The sequence below is a fragment of the Entelurus aequoreus genome, linkage group LG13, assembly GCF_033978785.1.
Source record: "Entelurus aequoreus isolate RoL-2023_Sb linkage group LG13, RoL_Eaeq_v1.1, whole genome shotgun sequence".
NCBI lineage: Eukaryota > Metazoa > Chordata > Actinopteri > Syngnathiformes > Syngnathidae > Entelurus > Entelurus aequoreus.
The window spans coordinates 4,766,169-4,788,668 of record NC_084743.1 but is presented as its reverse complement, the minus strand read 5'-3'; the positions used below and the strand labels follow the sequence as shown (position 1 = coordinate 4,788,668).

Here is a 22,500-nt window from a genome sequence, read left to right as displayed (position 1 = left end):
GGAAAAAGATGAGGGGGAAAAAATATATATTTTTTGTTTTAATATGGTTTCTGTAGGAGGACAAACATGACACAAACCTCCCTAATTGTTATAAATCACACTGTTTGTATTAAACATGCTTCACTGATTCGAGTATTTGGCGAGCGCCGTTTTGTCCTACTAATTTTGGCGGTCCTTGAACTCACCGTAGTGTATAACTTTCTCCGACTTTTTAGGACGTGTTTTATGACACTTCTTTTTCTGTCTCATTTTGTCCACCAAACTTTTAACCTTGTGCGTGAATACACAAAGGTGAGTTTTGTTGATGTTATTGACTTGTGTGGAGTGCTAATCGGGCATATTTGGTCACTGCATGACTGCAAGCTAATCGATGCTAACATGCTATTTAGGCTAGCTATATGTACATATTGCATCATTATGCCTCATTTGTAGCTATATTTGAGCTCATTTAGTTTCCTTTAAGTCATCTCAATTCAATGTATATCTCATGACACACTATCTGTATGTAATATCTTCTAATTTGTTGCGGCTCCAGACAGATTTGTTATTGTATTTTTGGTCCAAGCTAATCGGGCATATTTGGTCACTGCATGACTGCAAGCTAATCGATGCTAACATGCTATTTAGGCTAGCTATATGTACATATTGCATCATTATGCCTCATTTGTAGCTATATTTGAGCTCATTTAGTTTCCTTTAAGTCATCTCAATTCAATGTATATCTCATGACACACTATATGTATGTAATATATTCTAATTTGTTGCGGCTCCAGACAGAATTGTTTTTGTATTTTTGGTCCAAGCTAATCGGGCATATTTGGTCACTGCATGACTGCAAGCTAATCGATGCTAACATGCTATTTAGGCTAGCTATATGTACATATTGCATCATTATGCCTCATTTGTAGCTATATTTGAGCTCATTTAGTTTCCTTTAAGTCATCTCAATTCAATGTATATCTCATGACACACTATATGTATGTAATATCTTCTAATTTGTTGCGGCTCCAGACAGATTTGTTTTTGTATTTTTGGTCCAAGCTAATCGGGCATATTTGGTCACTGCATGACTGCAAGCTAATCGATGCTAACATGCTATTTAGGCTAGCTATATGTACATATTGCATCATTATGCCTCATTTGTAGCTATATTTCAGCTCATTTAGTTTCCTTTAAGTCATCTCAATTCAATGTATATCTCATGACACACTATCTGTATGTAATATCTTCTAATTTGTTGCGGCTCCAGACAGATTTGTTTTTGTATTTTTGCTCCAATATGGCTCTTTCAACATTTTGGGTTGCCGACCCCTGGTCTAGTGGTTAGAGTGTCCGCCCTGAGATGGGTAGGTTGTGAGTTCAAACCCCGGCCGAGTCATACCAAAGACTATAAAAATGGGAGCCATTACCTCCCTGCTTGGCATTCAGCATCAAGGGTTGGAATTGGGGGTTAAATCACCAAAAATGATTCCCGGGCGCGGTCACCGCTGCTGCTCACTGCTCCCCTCACCTCCCAGGGGGTGATCAAGGGTGATGGGTCAAATGCAGAGAATACATTTCACCACACCTAGTGTGTGTGTGACTATCATTGCTACTTTAACTTTAAATTGATTATGTTTTTATTATTTTTATTGTTGTTTTAATTATTATTTGTTTCCTATATGCCCTTTTTATCAAAGAAAGTATTTTATGGAAAAAACACAAAAATAAGCAATATTTTACCCCCAAAAATGTACAGAATGCAATATTTGATTTATTGATTATTATTTTATTGTATTATTATCATTATTTTATTATTACTAATATTTAAAAATCAATTTGGCCCACTCATAAAAGTGTTAAAAATAAGTCATACTTGATTTTTTAGTTTTTTCTTTTAAAACTTAAGATCTACTTTAAATCGATTGTTTTTATTATTTTTTATAGTTTTTTTTAATAATTATTTATTTCCTCTTTTTATCAAAGAAAATGTTGCTTTTATGGCAAAAAGACAAAATATGTAATATTTACCCCCCCCGCGCCCCCCCAAAAAATGTAAGTGTAATATTTGATGTGAAGTAATTACAGCATTAAATATGTCAATAATTCATAACAACATTGATTTTGATTCATTATTATTTTTGAACAATGACAGCTCTTTTAATAAAAAAAAAATCATCTGACTAAAATTATTGGGGGTCAAAATAGTCCCACTCATAAAAGTGTTAAAAATAAGTCGTACTTGATTTTTTTCTTCATTTTGACTTTTTACGCTTAAATCTCAACTTTAAATTGATTATGTTTTAATCATTTTTATTGTTGTTTTAATTATTATTTGTTTCCTATATGCCCTTTTTTATCAAAGAAAATATTTTATGGAAAAAACACAAAATATACAATATTTTTCCCCAAAAAATTTACAGAATGGAATATTTTATTTATTTATTATTATTTTATTTTATTATTATTGTTTTATTATTATTATTTAATTATTACTATTATTTAAAAATAAATTTAGCCCACTCATAAAAGTTTTAAAAATAAGTTAACTTGATTTTTTTGTTTTTTTTCTACGCTTAAATCTCTAGATTAAATTTAAATTGATTATATGTTTTTAATATTTGTATTGTTTTTTTAAATTATTATTTATTTCCTATATGCCCTTTTTTATCAAAGAAAATGTTGTTTTTATGGCAAAAACACAAAAGATGCAATATTTACCCCCAAAAAAGTGGAATGAGGTGAAATCTAACGAGAAAAAGTTGCAATGTTGACACAAAAGTTGCCATGCAGGCTGTTTTATTTTTCTTTTGTCTTTCTTCATTTTTCTTTTTCTGCCATTGCTCAAAAAATAATAATAATGACAAAAAAAAATCCATGTTGTAATGAATTATTTTCAGGGCTCCAATTACGTCAAATATTTCACTTTAAAATGTTTTATGTGGTAAATATTGCATATATTGTGTAGTAGACATATAAAAACATCAAAGTTATTTTTTTTGACAAAAGCGCATAAAACAAACAAAAATAATATCTCCAGCATAAAATGGACAGATATATCTGAAGTTGATCTCGGAGCTTAAGTGTTGAAAGAAAATAAAAACCTAATAAAAATGTGTCACTTTATGAGTGGGGCACCTTTTGGATCCCAAATATATTTAGTGATTTTTTATTTATCTTTTCACTGTGATTACTCAAAAATATGAAAGAATTAAAATCAATGGTGTCTTGCATTATTGATCTTTTAGGGCTCTAATTACTAAATACTGCATATATATATATATATATATATATATATATATATATATATATATATATATATATATATATATATATATATATATATATATATATATATATATATATATTTATATTTAAAAAAACTAAGTTGTTTTTGACAGAAAAGCCATAAAACATTTTTTTTAATTCGTGTTACTTTATATCAACTTGAAGTTGATATAGAGATTTACTGTAAGCGTTAAATAATTTAAAAAATAATAATAATCTGACTTATTTTTAACATTTAATGACAGAGACCCTTAATGGTCCCCGGGACCCCTAAAGGTAAAATAAATTTAAAAAATGCATATATTTTGTTATGGTTTGAAAATGAAAACTATCAAAATGGCCCCCGCATGCTTGAATTTTTCCGTGTGCGGCCCTCAGTGGAAAAAGTTTGGACACCCCTGCCCTAAAGGGACATGGGGAAGATATATTTTTTTAGATATGTTTCTCGTGCGCACGAAATATGCAATACTTACCGCCCAAAAATTTACAAAGTGGAATAATTGATTTATTGATTACTATTTTATTTTATTATTATTATTTTATTATTACTATTATTTAAAAAATAAAAAAAATTGGCCCACTCATAAAAGTGTTAAAAATAAGTCATACTAGATACTTTTTTCTTTTAAATCTCAAGATCAACTTAAATCGATTATTTTTATAATTTGTTGTTTTTTTCAATAATTATTTGTTTCCTATATGCACTTTTTATCAAAGAAAATGTTGATTTTATGGCAAAAACACAAAATATGCAATATTTACCCCCCCCCCAAAAAAAATGTAAATGTAATATTTGATATGAAGTAATTAGAGCATTAAATATATATATATGTGTATATATATATATATATATATATATATATATATATATATATATCTTGTAGATTTCATATATATATATATATATATATATATATATATATATATATATATATATATATATATATATATATATATATATATATATATATATAATGATCGGGGGGCCAAAAAGGTCCCACTCATAAAAGTGTTAAAGGGTTAGGTTTAGGGTTAGGGTTAGGGTTAGGTTTAGGGTTAGCCCTAAACCTAACCCTAACCCTAACAGGGCTAGGGCCAAGTGGGGCCAAAAAGGTCCCACTCATAAAAGTGTTTTAGGGTTAGGGTTAGGTTTGGGTTAGGGTTAGGGGGTTAGGTTTAGGGTTACCCCTAGCCCTAACCCTAACCCTAAACCTAACCCTAACCCTGTTAGGGTTAGGGTTAGGGCTAGGGCTAGGGCCAAGTGGGGCCAAAAAGGTCCCACTCATAAAAGTGTTAAAGGGTTAGGGTTAGGGTTAGGTTTTGGGTTAGCCCTAGCCCTAACCCTAACCCTAACCCTAAACCTAACCCTAACCCAAACCTAACCCTAACCCTAACCCTAAACCTAACCCTAACCCTTTAACACTTTTATGAGTGGGACCTTTTTGGCCCCACTTGGCCCTAGCCCTAGCCCTAACCCTAACCCTAAACCTAACCCTAACCCTAACCCTAACTCGTATATATTTATTTATTTTTATTTTTATTTTATTTTTTACTTTCTCCAGATTAACTTCAGATCTATTTATCGGTTCTAAAAACATGTTTTAAATGTTTTTTTGTTGTTGTTTTGTATCCTTTTTGTGAAAGAAAAATGTTAAAATATACAATAATTATCCCAAAAATATTTAAAATTGGAAATTTTGAAGTAAATGATGCATTAAATATGTCAATAATTCTTAACATTTGATTTGTACTCATTAATATTTTCTAAATAAAATAAAAACATCCTGCATGTCAGTTTTGTGTTTTTAGAGTCAACGTAGCAACTTTTTCTTGTTACTTTTCACCTGTTTTCTCTTTTATTACACTTTTTGATGTTTTATTGAAATAGTATTGTTAGAATGTGTTGTGGGCCACTAAAAAATGAGCTGGGGGCCACAAATGTCCCCCGGGGGCCACAAGTTGGACACTCTTTGAGTAAAGCGTCCAAATCACAGCATTGTTTTATGATGAAGCTCTCCCTGGGTGTGCTTGTTGCGTGTGTCTGCAAGGGCAACACACACACACACACACACGCACACACACACAACGTGACGGTGGATTAGCCGACATGGTTAGAGGTGAAGTCTGTGTTGTCACGGCACGCAGAGTCCAAGTTCAAAATCATTTCCAACCCACTTTGTCGCATAAAAAAAACACACTTTCACTTTCACTTTGCGTTGTCACCACTAAGAGGATCTTGAAATGACTTTGCATATTAAGGCTGTCAATCTTTGGGCGCCTAACGATTGGATCCGATTCCAATTCCTGGGATGACGATTCGATTCAGAATGGATTTTTGATTTAAAAAAATAAATACATGTCACTAAGTTTTGAAAATGAACAATCGATATGAAATCAGGATGAATAAGAATCAAGCCATTATGAAACACCAATACTGTGTCAATACTGCTAGTGAGTGAGCCACACTCTCACTGAAGCGTCATTTAATTAATATAAATCATTTTACTTCCTGTGTGTATTACTTTTTTCTCTTTGAGGTGTTATTTTGTATTTATTTATTTAATTTTATAATTTTTTGCTTTTGGAGGGTTTTTTTAAATTATTATTTATTGTTTTTTTTTCTAGTTGTATTATTTTTTTCTCTTTGAGGTTTTATTTTTAAATTTGATTTTCATCTATTTACTTTTTTTCCCCTTTGAGGTCTTTTTTATGTAATATTGTTTTCTTTTTATTATTTTTTTCTCTTTGAGGCTTTATTTTTTTATTTATTTATTTAATTTTGTTATTGTTTGCTCTTTGAGGTTGTATATTTAATTTATTGTTTTTTCTAGATTTATTATTTTTTTGTCTTTGAGGTCTTATTTTCTATTTGTTTTTATTTATTTAATTGTATTATTTTTTGCTCTTTGAGGTCTTTTTTATTTCATAGTTTTTTCCAGTTTATTAATTTTTTGCTATTTGAGATATTTTTATTTATTGTTTATTTCATTTTATTATTATTATTTTTCTCTTTGTAGCTTTATTTTGTTTTTGTTTTTTTTATTGTAATATTTTTTGCTCTTTGTAGCTTTATTTTTTTAATAATTATTATTTAATCGTATTAATTTTTTTGCTCTTTTAAGGTCTTATTTTCTATCTATTTTTTTATTTCTTTAATTTTATTATTTTTTGTTCTTTGAGGTCTTATTTTCTATTTATTTTTATTTATTTAATTGTATTATTTTTTGCTCTTTGAGGTCTTTTTTATTTCATAGTTTTTTCCAGTTTATTAATTTTTTGCTATTTGAGATCTTTTTATTTATTGTTTATTTCATTTTATTATTATTATTTTTCTCTTTGTAGCTTTATTTTGTTTTTGGTTTTTTTATTGTAATTTTTTTGCTCTTTTTAGCTTTATTTTTTTAATAATTATTATTTAATCGTATACATTTTTTTTGCTCTTTTAAGGTCTTATTTTCTATCTATTTTTTATTTATTTAATTGTATTATTTTTTGTTCTTTGAGGTCTTATTTTCTATTTATTTTTATTTATTTAATTGTATTATTTTTTGCTCTTTGGGGTCTTTTTTATTTCATAGTTTTTTCCAGTTTTTAAATTTTTTGCTATTTGAGATCTTTTTATTTATTGTTTATTTCATTTTATTATTATTTTTCTCTTTGTAGCTTTTTTTTTTTTTTTTATTGTAATATTTTTTGCTCTTTGTAGCTTTATTTTTTAAATAATTATTATTTAATCGTATTAATTTTTTTGCTCTTTTAAGGTCTTATTTTCTATCTATTTTTTGTTTCTTGAATTGTTCATTTGAAGTTTAGTGCGAGATTGGCGTTCTTACTTCCTGTTGTGTTGCCAGGCAACAGACGAGGCAGAGAGACGAGCAGCAGCTGCTGAGAGACGAGAGTGAGAGGTCACAGAGAGAACATCTGCTCAGGTACAAAAGCTCCACCTGTGTGCTCTGACATCATCTCCACAAGGTGAAAGTCGGAGAGATGAGGTGTTAGTGACACAGTGGCAACATGCTTTATCAGTATCACCAATCAATCAAATTGTATTCCTAAGATGCTTTTCAGACAAGAAAGAACTTCAAACCTGCCAGGAATTTATTTGATTAGAAGTTTCAGTGTCAAAAGCTTCTAGTTGGTCCAAAAAGTTGAAATAATGATTCTTGTTTTCATGCAATTTAATGCACTTTAAATCTTCTCTGTTACAAACTAAAAACAATGTTTATAAAGGTATGAACATTTATTATATATTTTTGTCATACACAATTATTATGTAAGACATCCATCCGTCCATCCGCTTTCTACCGCTTGTCCCTTTCAGGTTTTCTACCCCTTTATAGTGTTCCAACTAGATATGTAGTATCTAGTAACATTCTTAATAACATGTCATATTTACATCTTTTCATCATTTTAAGTATTATATCCACGCTCTAAGTATATATGTAGTATCTAGTAACATTCTTAATAACATGTAATATTTACATCTTTTCATCATTTTGAGTATTATAAACACGCTGTAAGTATATATGTAGTATCTAGTAACATTCTTAATAACATGTAATATTTACATCTTTTCATCATTTTGAGTATTATATACACGCTCTAAGTATATATGTAGTATCTAGTAACATTCTTAATAACATGTCATATTTACATCTTTTCATCATTTTAAGTATTATATTCACGCTCTAAGTATATATGTAGTATCTAGTAACATTCTTAATAACATGTAATATTTACATCTTTTCATCAATTTAAGTATTATATCCACGCTCTAAGTATATATGTAGTATCTAGTAACATTCTTAATAACATGTAATATTTACATCTTTTCATCATTTTGAGTATTATATACATGCTGTAAGTATATATGTAGTATCTAGTAACATTCTTAATAACATGTAATATTTACATCTTTTCATCATTTTGAGTATTATATACACGCTCTAAGTATATATGTAGTATCTAGTAACATTCTTAATAACATGTCATATTTACATCTTTTCATCATTTTGAGTATTATATACACGCTCTAAGTATATATGTAGTATCTAGTAACATTCTTAATAACATGTCATATTTACATCTTTTCATCATTTTGAGTATTATATACACGCTGTAAGTATATATGTAGTACCTAGTAACATTCTTAATAACATGTAATATTTACATCTTTTCATCATTTTGAGTATTATAAACACGCTGTAAGTATATATGTAGTATCTAGTAACATTCTTAATAACATGTCATATTTACATCTTTTCATCATTTTGAGTATTATATACACGCTGTAAGTATATATGTAGTATATAGTAACATTCTTAATAACATGTCATATTTACATCTTTTCATCATTTTGAGTATTATATACACGCTCTAAGTATATATGTAATATCTAGTAACATTCTTAATAACATGTCATATTTACATCTTTTCATCATTTTGAGTATTATATACACGCTGTAAGTATACATGTAGTATCTAGTAACATTCTTAATAACATGTAATATTTACATCTTTTCATCATTTTGAGTATTATATACACGCTGTAAGTATATATGTAGTATCTAGTAACATTCTTAATAACATGTAATATTTACATCTTTTCATCATTTTGAGTATTATATACACGCTCTAAGTATATATGTAGTATCTAGTAACATTCTTAATAACATGTCGTATTTACATCTTTTCATCATTTTGAGTATTATATCCACACTCTAAGTATATATGTAGTATCTAGTAACATTCTTAATAACATGTCATATTTACATCTTTTCATCATTTTAAGTATTATATACATGCTGTGAGTATATATGTAGTATCTAGTAACATTCTTAATAACATGTAATATTTACATCTTTTCATCATTTTGAGTATTATATACACGCTCTAAGTATATATGTAGTATCTAGTAACATTCTTAATAACATGTCATATTTGCATCTTTTCATCATTTTGAGTATTATATCCACACTCTAAGTATATATGTAGTATCTAGTAATATTCTTAATAACATGTCATATTTACATCTTTTCATCATTTTAAGTATTATATACATGCTGTGAGTATATATGTAGTATCTAGTAACATTCTTAATAACATGTAATATTTGAGTATTATATACACGCTCTAAGTATATATGTAGTATCTAGTAACATTCTTAATAACATGTCATATTTGCATCTTTTCATCATTTTGAGTATTACATACACGCTCTAAGTATATATGTAGTATCTAGTAACATTCTTAATAACATGTCATATTTACATCTTTTCATCATTTTAAGTATTATATACACACTCTAAGTATATATGTAGTATCTAGTAACATTCTTAATAACATGTCATATTTACATTTTTTCATCATTTTGAGTATTATATACACGCTCTAAGTGTATATACGCTCTATATATATATATATATATATATATATATATATATATATATATTAGGGCTGTGAATCTTTGGGTGTACATGCTAATGTTAGTATGCTACCAAAATGAATTAGCTCTAAAAATTAAACAAAAGCTAGCATGCTAATGTTAGCATGCTAACAGGCATCGTTGGTCGAGCAACAACATATTTAAAATTATCAAACAAGCTAGCGTGCTAACTTTAGCATGCCGACGAGGGGAAGAAGAGGCTTGTTGTCCGATTGCGCGGCAAAGTGACTTTGGAAGAAGGAATGTTCTTTTTGACGAGGTGGCAGACGAGCGGCCTGCCTTAAGAGCAGCTTGTCGTGTGAGCCAATGAGAGCGTGCGCCATCATTTTCCCATCATTCCTCCCTCTAATCCCTCCAGACCTCCTTCTGAGGGCTGAATTTGCACGATTGCACTCCTCGGGGGGCTCACACACACACGCACACACACACACACACACACACACACGCCAACACAAACACGCATGCTTGCAGGCTGACACTAACTGATTTTGTATATTGCTCTTCCCGGGGTCGACTTTTTTTGTGGATGATCCCAAAACCCGAATGAGATGTTATAATGGCTCATGTTATCACGCTACAAACACACACACACACACACACACACACTCACACACGGTATGCAGCAGTTTTGCGTCAAATCCTCACTCAGGAAGGTTTAACTGCCTGAAGTCTCAGCTTTTGTTGCACGGAAACAAAAAGTGTGATAGTGTGTGTTGTGTAAAAGGGTGATAGTGTGTGTTGTGTTGTGTTGTGTTGTGTAAAAGGGTGATAGTGTGTGTTGCGTTGTGCGCAAGTGTGCACGCCACATGCGTGACATTCCCACACGCTTTGTGCACGCACTCCAAACTGCTCCTTTTCAGCCTCTCTCAGCAACACACACACACACACACACACACACACACACGCACACACACACACACATGTTCGTGTATTTCTTACCTTTTTGTGACCTGAGAAAAATGCCTCCCTCTTTAGGACCAGCCTTTCTAGATTTTTAAAGATGTGTATTTACAACATTAATACTACAAACCCCGTTTCCATATGAGTTGGGAAATGGTGTTAGATGTAAATATAAACGGAATACAATCATTTGCGAATCCTTTTCAAGCCATATTCAGTTGAATATGCTACAAAGACAACATATTTCATGTTCAAACTCATAAACTTTATTTTTTTTGTGTGCAAATAATCATTAACTTTAGAATTTGATGGCAGCAACACGTGACAAAGAAGTTGGGAAAGGTGGCAAAAAAGACTGATAAAGTTGAGGAATGCTCATCAAACACTTATTTGGAACATCCCACAGGTGTGCAGGCTAATTGGGAACAGGTGGGTGCCATGATTGGGTATAAAAGTAGATTCTGTGAAATGCTCAGTCGTTCACAAACAAGGACGGGGCGAGGGTCACCACTTTGTCAACAAATGCCTGAGCAAATTGTTGAACAGTTTAAGAACAACCTTTCTCAAGCAGCTATTGCAAGGAATTTAGGGATTTCATCATCAAAGGGTTGAGAGAATGTGGAGAAATCACTGCACGTAAGCAGCTAAGCCCGTGACCTTCCATCCCTCAGGCTGTACTGCATCAACAAGCCACATCAGTGTGTAAAGGATATCACCACATGGAACACTTCAGAAAGCCACTGTCAGTAACTACAGTTGGTCGCTACATCTGTAAGTGCAAGTTAAAACTCTCCTATGCGAGGCGAAAACCGTTTATCAACAACACCCGGAAACGCCGTCGGCTTCGCTGGGCCTACAACTATACCTGATATATAAAGGGGTGGAAAAGTGACTATTACCTGCAGGGCAAACATTAGCTAACCAGAAGGCAATAACAATGTAAACAAAAAACACCTGCTTAACAGATCTAATACAAATGTCCCTGAGGAATGTAAGGTGGGAGTACTGTAATTACCTAACGTTACATTATTATTTTCCATAACAATTTAGCCCCCTCCACAATATTAACCCGACGTTAAAACAGAACTAGCTATTTATTGATTAGCAATTGCCGAATCATGTAACATTAGCTTAATGCTAAAAAGCCAGGTTACTATCACATTCTGTAACAGACAAATAATTTCATGTAGGCTAACGTTACCTACCTGCTACCTCTGTCTTTTTCTCGTTTCTCCTCTTCTTTTCTCTTTTTTCTTCCCTGGGCACCTGACAGTTTTGGCCGTTTTGACATCTTGTGTTGATTTTTTGATGTGGTGACGTCCATAAACAGTCATGATACGGGAAGGGAGGGGGGGCGCACCGTGCGGGGGGAGGGGGGGGGGCATAATGTTGTAACAAATAACATTTCTATTAAATAGGCTTTACTTTGCATTTTAATTAACGTGGGATTATTTTTTCTTTCTAGAAATAATAGTACAAACTTTTTTCTTTTTTTTTTTTTTCTCCAACATTTGTGGCACTGGCGTGGCGCCCCCTGATGGACGGCGCCCTTAGCATTTGCCTATACGGCCTATGCCACGGGCCGGCCCTGGCCCAAGACATGGGTAACTTACACATCTGTGAAGGCGCCATTAATGCTGAAAGGTACATACAGCTTTTGGAGCAACGTTACCATGGATGCCCCTGCTTATTTCAGCAAGACAAAGCCAAGCCACGTGTTACATCAACGTGGCTTCATAGTAAAAGAGTGCGGGTACTAGACTGGCCTGCCTGTAGTCCAGACCTGTCTCCCATTGAAACAAAACTACTTTGGCACATGTTGCAGCCATGAAATTATAAGTTAATTATTATTTGTTGTGATTTAGGGCTATATAAATAAACATTGATTGATTGATTGATTGATTTGCAAGAAAAAAAAATTAAGTTTATGAGTTTGAACATCAAATATGTTGTCTTTGTAGCATATTCAACTGAATATGGCTTGAAAAGGATTTGCAAATCATTGTATTCCGTTTATATTTACAACTAACACAATTTCCCAACTCATATGGAAACGGGGTTTGTACATATACATCCTATGCACATATAAAAAAAAAGCTTGTTGTGAAAATGAGTTGGTATTTCACAAGAAAAAGGTCACACTTTCACAAGAAAGACTCAGAATTTTGGCAGTATTATAATAAAAGTCGTCATTTTGCTCAACCCAAGTCAATATTTTACAAGAAAAACGGAACATTTGTGCAATGTTATGATAAAAGTTGGAATTTTAATCAACAACAGTCGCAATTTCACAAGAAAAGCTTAAGATGTTGGCCATTTTATCAATCAGTCAATGTTTATTTATATAGCACTAAATCACAAGTGTCTCAAAGGGCTGCACAAGCCACAACGACATCCGCGGTTCAGTGCCCACATCAGGGCAAGGAAAAAACTCAAGCCAGTGGGACGTCAATGAGAATGACTATGAGAAACCTGGGAGAGGAACCCCCCCCCACCCCCACACACACACACACACCCCCACACCCCATCCCCCCCAACCCCACCCCCCCACCCCCTCCTAGGGGAGACCGGATGAAAAGTCATAATTTTACTGGACAAAAGTTACAATATTATAGGAAAACTCTAAAATGTTGGCAATATTACAATAATGATCAAAATTTTACTTGGCAAAATTATGACAAAAGTCATAATTTGACTCAAAAAATGTCACTATTTAACAAGAACACAAAAAAAAATTGGCAATATTGTGATAAAAGTCTGAATTTTATATTTTGCATTAAAAAGTAATAATTTTACGTTAAAAAAAAGTCACAATTGTACGAGAAAATATTGCAATATTACAGAAACAGAAAGAATATGAGAAATTGTTCCCAATTTTATAAGAAAAAAGCTGACACATTTTAGTCAAATGTTTTATTTTTTTAAATATTTTGTTTGTAATTGTTTTTTAATCTTCATGATTTACTTCAGGTTATGACAGTATGTCTCTATCGACATCTTTATTGTATTATTTTTTATAAATGTTGGCCAAAGGGCGCTCATTTCAATTTCTTACACACACTTGTTATTTCATATGTTGACCAGAGGGGGAGCACTTTTAAAGCTACACACAGTCAATTTGAAAAATCCCTCCTTTTTGGGACCACCCTCATTTTGATGGATGTCACCTGCAAATGAGATCTCCATTTATTGTTTTTTGTAACGTGCTTAAGGCCGCTGACAAAGGAGTCAGGGACCACAGATGGCCCCTGTGCCGCACTTTGAACCCTCCCAGCTGTAGAAGCTAACTGTTAATGGCCACTATAGTCTACATCAGGGGTCACCAACCTTTTTGAAAGCAAGAGCTACTTCTTGGGTAGTGATTAATGCGAAGGGCTACCAGTTTGATACACACTTCAATAAATTGCCAGAAATAGCCAATTTGCTCAATTTACCTTTAACTCTATGTTATTAGTAATAATTAATTATATTTACACTTAATTGAACGGTTTAAAAGAGGAGAAAACACGAAAAAAAATGACAATTACATTTTTAAACATAGTTTATCATCAATTTCGACTCTTTAAAATTCAAAATTCAACCGAAAAAAAGAAGAGAAAAACTAGTTAATTCGAATCTTTTTGAAAAAATTAAAAAAAAATAATTTATGGAACATCATTAGTAATTTTTCCTGATTAGGATTAATTTTAGAATTTTGATGACATGTTTTAAATAGGTTAAAATCCAATCTGCACTTTGTTAGAATATATAACAAATTGGACCAAGTTATATTTCTAACAAAGACAAATCATTATTTCTTGTAGATTTTCCAGAACAAAAATTTTAAAAGAAATTCAAAAGACTTTGAAATAAGATTTAAATTTGATTCTGCAGATTTTCTAGATTTGCCAGAATAATTTTTTTGAATTTTAATCATAATAAGTTTGAAGAAATATTTCACAAATATTCTTCGTTGAAAAAACAGAAGCTAAAATGAAGAATTAAATAAAAATATATTTATTATTCTTTACAATTAAAAAAAATAATTTACTTGAACATTGATTTGAATTGTCAGGAAAGAAGAGGAAGGAATTTAAAAGGTAAAAAGGTATATGTGTTTAAAAATCCTAAAATCATTTTTAAGGTTGTATTTTTTCTCTAAAATTGTCTTTCTGAAAGTTATAAGAAGCAAAGTAAAAAAATTAATGAATTTATTTAAACAAAAGAAGACCAAGTCTTTAAAATATTTTCTTGGATTTTCAAATTCTATTTGAGTTTTGTCTCTCTTAGAATTAAAAGTGTAGAGCAAATCGAGACCAGCTTGCTAGTAAATAAATAACATTTAAAAAATAGAGGCAGCTCACTGGTAAGTGCTGCTATTTGAGCTATTTTTAGAACAGGCCAGCGGGCTACTCATCTGGTCCTTACAGGCTACCTGGTGCCCGCGGGCACCGCGTTGGTGACCCCTGCTCTACAGTGTACATATAAAAGTACAGTCAGTATATAAACATATAAAGTAAAGTAGATATGAGGTGAAGGCCCAGAGTGGGAGATGTTTGGTCTGATGTGATATCAGAAGACATTCAGTGCACATCAGTCATGTTCCCAACAGATGGAAGTGGAACCAAGCGAGGAAACATTCCTTTCCTCCTGGGGCCGTTTGTGTTGGAGCCCACTTTCACATGTTGTTCTTGTAATGACCACATTCTGACTTTCACATGTTGTTCTTGTAATGACCACATTCTCCCCACATCAGCTTCCCTCCTTCGATCACTTCAGTACTCAAATGTTTCTTCTGAATGGGAATGAACAAAGTGTGTTATGTCAGGGAGACCTTGGTGCTCTCTCATGGACGCACAGTGGAGAAGATGCAGCTCATTCTTTTATTTGGATATTTTATTTGATTATTATTTGATTATTTATTTATTTATTTATTATTATTATTTAGCCCTGTGATGAGGTGGCGACTTGTCCACGGTGTACCCCGCCTACCGCCCGAATGCAGCTGATAGGCTCCAGCATCCCACGTGACCCCAAAAGGGACAAGCAGTAGAAAATGGATGGATGGATGTTATTATTTATTTATTTATTACTATTATTTTATATGTATGTTATTATTTATTATTATAATTATTATTATGTATTTTGTTATTTATTTATTTATTTATTTTATTATTTATTTGTTTATTTATTTATTTATTTTTATTATTATTATTATTTTATTATTTATTTATTATTATTATTATTATCAATATTTATTATTACACATACACATACATCTATACACATACATACATATACATACACACACACATATATATATATATATATATATATATATATATATATATATATATATATATATATATATATATATATATATATATATATATATATATATATATATATATATATATACATACACATATAGATACATATATACACATATATACATATACATATATATTCATATATACATACATATATATATATATTTATATATATATATATATATGTATACACATATACACACATATACATACATATACTGTACATATACAGATATATATACATATATACATACGTATACATAAATACAATATATATATATATATATACTGTATATATACACACACATATATACATACATGTATACATATATATATATACACATATATACACATATATACATATTCATACATACATATATACATATCTATATATATATATATAAAATATATGTATATATATATGTATATATGTATATATATAGGTATATATGAATATGTATATATGTGTATATATGTATGTATGTATGTATGTATATATATATATATATATATATATATATATATATATATATATATATATATATATATATATATATATATATATATGACGGACACATTGTGCTCACTCTGGGCCTGTTTAATGCTACTCTATGCTAGCCTAAAAAGTTAGCATGATAATGCTAGCATGCTAATAACATTTAGCATGTGTCAACTACCAAGTTATATGACTCTCAGGCATCTGGCTGTAGTAAAAATTAGCCAAAAACGTTAGCATGATATTGCTAGCATGCTAACAGTTAGCACGGGTCAAGTATAAAGTTATACGACTCTGACGCTGTAAAATTAGCCCAAAAAACTTAGCGCGCACACACACACAGTGTACAATATGCATGCTAAAAAAAGGAGATCTGCCTTGCATTAGTCAGGCGTGTTAGTCGCGTGTCTCTGACTGCTCAGGAGACTTGAAAGGCTTTTAAAAGACTTAGACTTACATTTGAAGTCCAAAGGAAGAGTTCAAAGTGGAATAAAGGCCAATTTGTAATGACGTGTCGCCGTAATCATCCTGTTTCTGCATGGAGTCTTCTCTCACTTGACTCCCAGCTGACCTCATTCAGCTGGCGTACACACACACACACACACACACACACACACAAGTCAGCCTGTCAGCAAATATTTCACTTGCTGCCTTCAGGGACCACTTCAACTAAGTTGGCACTTTTTCATCACACAGAGCTGGCCAGAGTTTGCATTCTCCTGAAATACATCCTGGACTTGAACGTTACACCAAAAAACTACAATATGCCCTTTTTGTAGAAATTGCGTATCAAAGCTGAAATGTGCTAAGTCAGATTTCTTTCAATCGTACGCATGTAAAATTAGCTTTTAAAGATAGCATGTCAACGCTAGCATGCTAACTGTTGAAATGCGTCAAGTACCAAGTCAGATTTCTTTAAAACGTACGCACGTAAAATTAGCTTTAGAAGAAACATGTTAGCATTAGCATGCTAACAGTTGAAATGTGCCAAGTACCGAGTCAGATTTCTTTAAATTGTACGCATGTAAAGTTAGCTTAAGAAGAAGCATGTTAGCATTAGCATGCTAACAGTTGAAATGCGTCAGGTACCAAGTCAGATCTCTTTAAATTGTACGCATGTAAAATTAGCTTTAAAATATAGCATGTTAGCGTTAGCATGCAAACAGTTTAAATGCGTCAAGTACCAAGTCAGATTTTTTTTAAACTTACGCATGTAAAATTAGCTTTAAAAGATAGCATGTCAACGCTAGCATGCTAACAGTTGAAATGCGTCAAGTACCAAGTCAGATTTCTTTAAAACGTACGCACGTAAAATTAGCTTTAGAAGAAACATGTTAGCATTAGCATGCTAACAGTTGAAATGTGTCAAGTACCGAGTCAGATTTCTTTCAAACGTACGCATGTAAAATTAGCTTTAGAAGAAACATGTTAGCATTAGCATGCTAACAGTTGAAATGTGCCAAGTACCGAGTCAGATTTCTTTAAATTGTACGCATGTAAAATTAGCTTTAAAATATAGCATGTTAGCGTTAGCATGCAAACAGTTGAAATGCGTCAAGTACCAAGTCAGATTTCTTTAAATTGTACGCATGTAAAATTAGCTTTAAAAGTTAGCATGATATTGCTAGCATGCTAGCACGTGTCAAGTACCAAGTTATGTGACTCTCAGGCATTCGGCTTTTGAATTAGGTAAAAAGGTTAGCATGATAATGCTAGCATGCTAACAGTTAGCCTGTGTCAAGTACCAAGTTCTATGAGTCTGAGGCGTTCGGCTGTAAAATTACCCCCCAAAAATTTGCATGATAATGCTAGCATGCTAACAGTTAGCATGTATCATATCATGTACCAAGTTATATGACTCTCAGGCATTCAGCTTTTAAATTAGCTAGAAAAGTTAGCATGTTAAGTTAGCACGTGTCAAGTACCAAGTTGTATGAGTCTGAGGCGTTCAGCTGTAAAATTACCCCCCAAAATTAGCATGATAATGCTAGCATGCTAACAGTTAGCACGTATCATATCATGTACCAAGTTATATGACACTCAGGCATTCAGCTTTTAAATTAGCTAGAAAAGTTAGCATGTTAAGTTAGCACGTGTCAAGTACCAAGTTATATGAGTCTGAGGCGTTCGGCTGTAAAATTACCCCAAAAACTTAGCATGATAATGCTGGCATGCTAACAGTTAGCATGTATCAAGTACCAAGTTACATGACTCTCAGGCATTCGGCTGTTAAATTAGCTAAAAAAGTTAGCATGGTAACAGTTAGCATGTGTCAAGTACCAAGTTCTATGAGTCTGAGGCGTTCGGCTGTAAAATTACCCAAAAAACTTAGCATGATAATGCTAGCATGCTAACAGTTAGCTTGTGTCAAGTACCAAGTTCTATGAGTCTGAGGCATTCGGCTGTAAAACTACCCCCAAAAAATTTGCATGATAATGCTAGCATGCTAACAGTTAGCACGTATCATATCATGTACCAAGTTATATGACTCTCAGGCTTTCAGCTGTTAAATTAGCTAAAAAAAAAAGTTAGCATGATAACAGTTAGCATGTGTCAAGTACCAAGTTCTATGAGTCTGAGGTGTTCAGCTGTAAAATGACCCAAAAACTTAGCGTGATAATGCTGGCATGCTAACAGTTAGCATGTATCAAGTACCAAGTTACATGACTCTCAGGCATTCGGCTGTTAAATTAGCTAAAAAAGTTAGCATGGTAACCGTTAGCATGTGTCAAGTACCAAGTTCTATGAGTCTGAGGCGTTCGGCTGTAAAATTTCCCAAAAAACTTAGCATGATAATGCTAGCATGCTAACAGTTAGCCTGTGTCAAGTACCAAGTTATATGAGTTTGAGGCATTCGGCTGTAAAATTACCCCCCAAAAAGTTGCATGATAATGCTAGCATGCTAACAGTTAGCACGTATCATATCATGTACCAAGTTATATGACTCTCAGGCATTGAACTTTTAAAATAGCTAAAAAAAAGTTAGCATGTTTAGTTAGCATGTGTCAAGTACCAAGTTCTATGAGTCTGAGGCGTTCAGCTGTAAAATTACCCCCAAAAACATAGCATGATAATGCTGGCATGCTAACAGTTAGCATGTATCAAGTACCAAGTTATATGACTATCAGGCATTCGGCTGTTAAATTAACTAAAAAAGTTAGCATGTTAAATTAGCATGTGTCAAGTACCAAGTTCTATGAGTCTGAGGCGTTCGGCTGTAAAATTACCCAAAAAAGTTAGCATGATAATGCTAGCATGCTAACAGTTAGCATGTGTCAAGTACCAAGTTACATGACTCTCAGGCATTCGGCTGTTAAATTAGCTAAAAAAGTTAGCATGGTAACAGTTAGCATGTGTCAAGTACCAAGTTGTATGAGTCTGAGGCGTTCGGCTGTAAAATTACCCAAAAAAGTTACCATGATAATGCTAGCAAGCTAACAGTTAGCATGTGTCAAGTACCAAGTTACATGACTCTCAGGCATTCGGATCTTAAATTAGGTAAAAAGCTTAGCATGATAATGCTGGCATGCTAACAGTTAGCATGTATCAAGTACCAAGTTATATGACTCTCAGGCATTCGGCTGTTAAATGAGCTAAAACAGTTAGCATGGTAACAGTTAGCATGTGTCAAGTACCAAGTTATATCACTCTCAGGCATTCGGCTGCAAAATTGGCTAAAAAAGTTAGCATGCTAATGTTAGCAATGCTGCCTGAGGCTGGGCCAATCAGTGGCCACGACACTGGACAGTGCATTCTGATTGTTTTCTGCTTTAAAAATGTTATTTTCGAGCCAAACGACGTACAACCTGTGTCGTTACTGTTAGCACAAAGCTAACATAAGAATAGTTTAGCATATATTGATTGAGCTATCTTGTATAGCTTTTAGTATCTTCATGTAGAAAATGTATCAAAGTGGCCCCCACATTACTTCATGTTTATTCAGGCGGGCCCCCCCCCCCTGCTGTACAAAGTGTGCACAGCCCTGACATCAACAACACCCGGCGGGGGTTGTTGCTGCACAGGTTGTTGTTCCATGAAAACACTTTAGTGACCTCACTCGCGTTTATACCCGTGCAGCAGGAAGTGGTCACTCGGTGCCCTTTTTAAACACACCCAGCAGCTGTGTACACACACACACACACACAGACACACACACACACACACACACTAAGCGTGCTGCTCACACGCACATTCTCCCCGTAAAGAGGAAGTGTTGTTTTCTCATTTGATGCTACTCACGCAAACACAACCTTTTAAAAAAGTGCTACAATACCGCAAGCACAACACACACGCGCACACACAAACACACACACATTTCCACGCTAATGAAGTCCTGTTTGTCCTCTGACAGATGAAGGCGAGTACAAAACCTTCCCAACAACACTTTAGCTGGTGTGTGTGTACAAGTGTAACACTACATGCAGGGTTCCTCCTACACGGAATACACCGCAGCAAAATAAAAGCCGCTACACCTTAAAAATGAGTGTTTTTTTTGCGTGGAAATGAGGTAAAGTAATTGTTTAGCACTTAGCAATAATGCTACACGATGCTTAGTGTTCGACTGAAGCTGCATCTAAAACTTGTAGCTCATCCTCCTTATGTTCAGCCTCAAAAATAGGAGTTTTTGGATCATCATTTGTCCCAAAGTAGTCTTTGTTGTCTCTCATCAAGTCTGCCATGATTAGTCGTCTTGTTGTTGTTGTTGTTGAAGGGGAAGTGAACGTTGTGATGAGTCTGTGAAATTAATACTTAAAATGATGAAAATATGTAAATATTACATGTTATTATGAATGTTAATAGATACTACATATATACTTAGTGTGTATATAATACTTAAAATGATGAAAACATATAAATGTTACATGGTTTTAAGAATGTTACTAGATACTACATATATACTTACAACATGTATATAATACTCAAAATGATGAAAATATGTAAATATTACTTGTTATTATGAATGTTACTACATTACATATATACTTACAGTGTGTATATAATACTTAAAATGATGAAAATAGGTAAATATTACATGTTGTTAAAAATGTTACTAGATACTACATAAATACTTACAATATGTATATAATACTTAAAATGATGAAAATATGTAAATATTACGTGTTATTATGAATGTTACTACATTACATATATACTTACAGCATGTATATAATACTTAAAATGATGAAAATATGTAAATATTACATGTTATTATGAATGTTACTACATTACATATATACTTACAGCATGTATATAATACTTAAAATGATGAAATTATGTAAATATTACATGTTATTATGAATGTTACTACATTACATATATACTTACAGTGTGCATATAAAATATGTAAATATTACATGTTATTATAAATGTTACTAGATACTACATAAATACTTACAGCATGTATATAATACTTAGAATTACGAAAATATGTAAATATTACATGTTATTATGAACGTTACTACATTACATACGGTTTATACTTACAGTGTGTATATAATACTTAAAATTATGAAAATATTAACTGTTTTTATGAATGTTACGACATTACATATATACTTACAGCATGTACATAATATCTAAAATTATGAAAATATGTAAATATTACATGTTATTATGAGTGTTACTACAATATACATATATACTTACAGTGTGTATATAATACTTAAAATTATGAAAATATTACATGTTTTTATTAATGTTACTACATTACATATGTACTTACAGGTGTACATAATACTTAAAATGATGAAAATATGTAAATATTACATGTTATTATGAATGTTACTACATTACATATATACTTACAGTGTGTATATACAGTAATACTTACATACACAATCATTTTTTTTAATGATTAATTCTTATGCACTGAATTTTTTTATACTGACTTTTTATGCAATCAATTTTTTACACAAAATTTTTTTGCACAGAATTTTTTTACACTGAATTTTTATGCAGTAAAAAAATTTCACACAAAATTTATTTTGTGCTGAATATTTTCACGATGAATTCTTATGCACTTAATTTTTTTATACTGGCTTTCTATGTAGTATTTTTTTTTACAGCACATTTTTTCGCACAGA

General features: G+C 32.0%; 1 long non-coding RNA gene across 1 annotated transcript in view; it reads left to right on the top strand.

The window, feature by feature from the left end:
* The first annotated feature begins 179 nt into the window (after window positions 1-179).
* LOC133663082 (uncharacterized) overlaps window positions 180-22,500 on the top strand; it is a 29,326-nt gene continuing 7,005 nt past the window's right edge. Inside the window, exons 1-2 of the long non-coding RNA XR_009828233.1 lie at window positions 180-291; window positions 7,119-7,196. This is a non-coding gene — a long non-coding RNA (uncharacterized LOC133663082). The remainder of the gene's footprint in view (window positions 292-7,118; window positions 7,197-22,500) is intronic.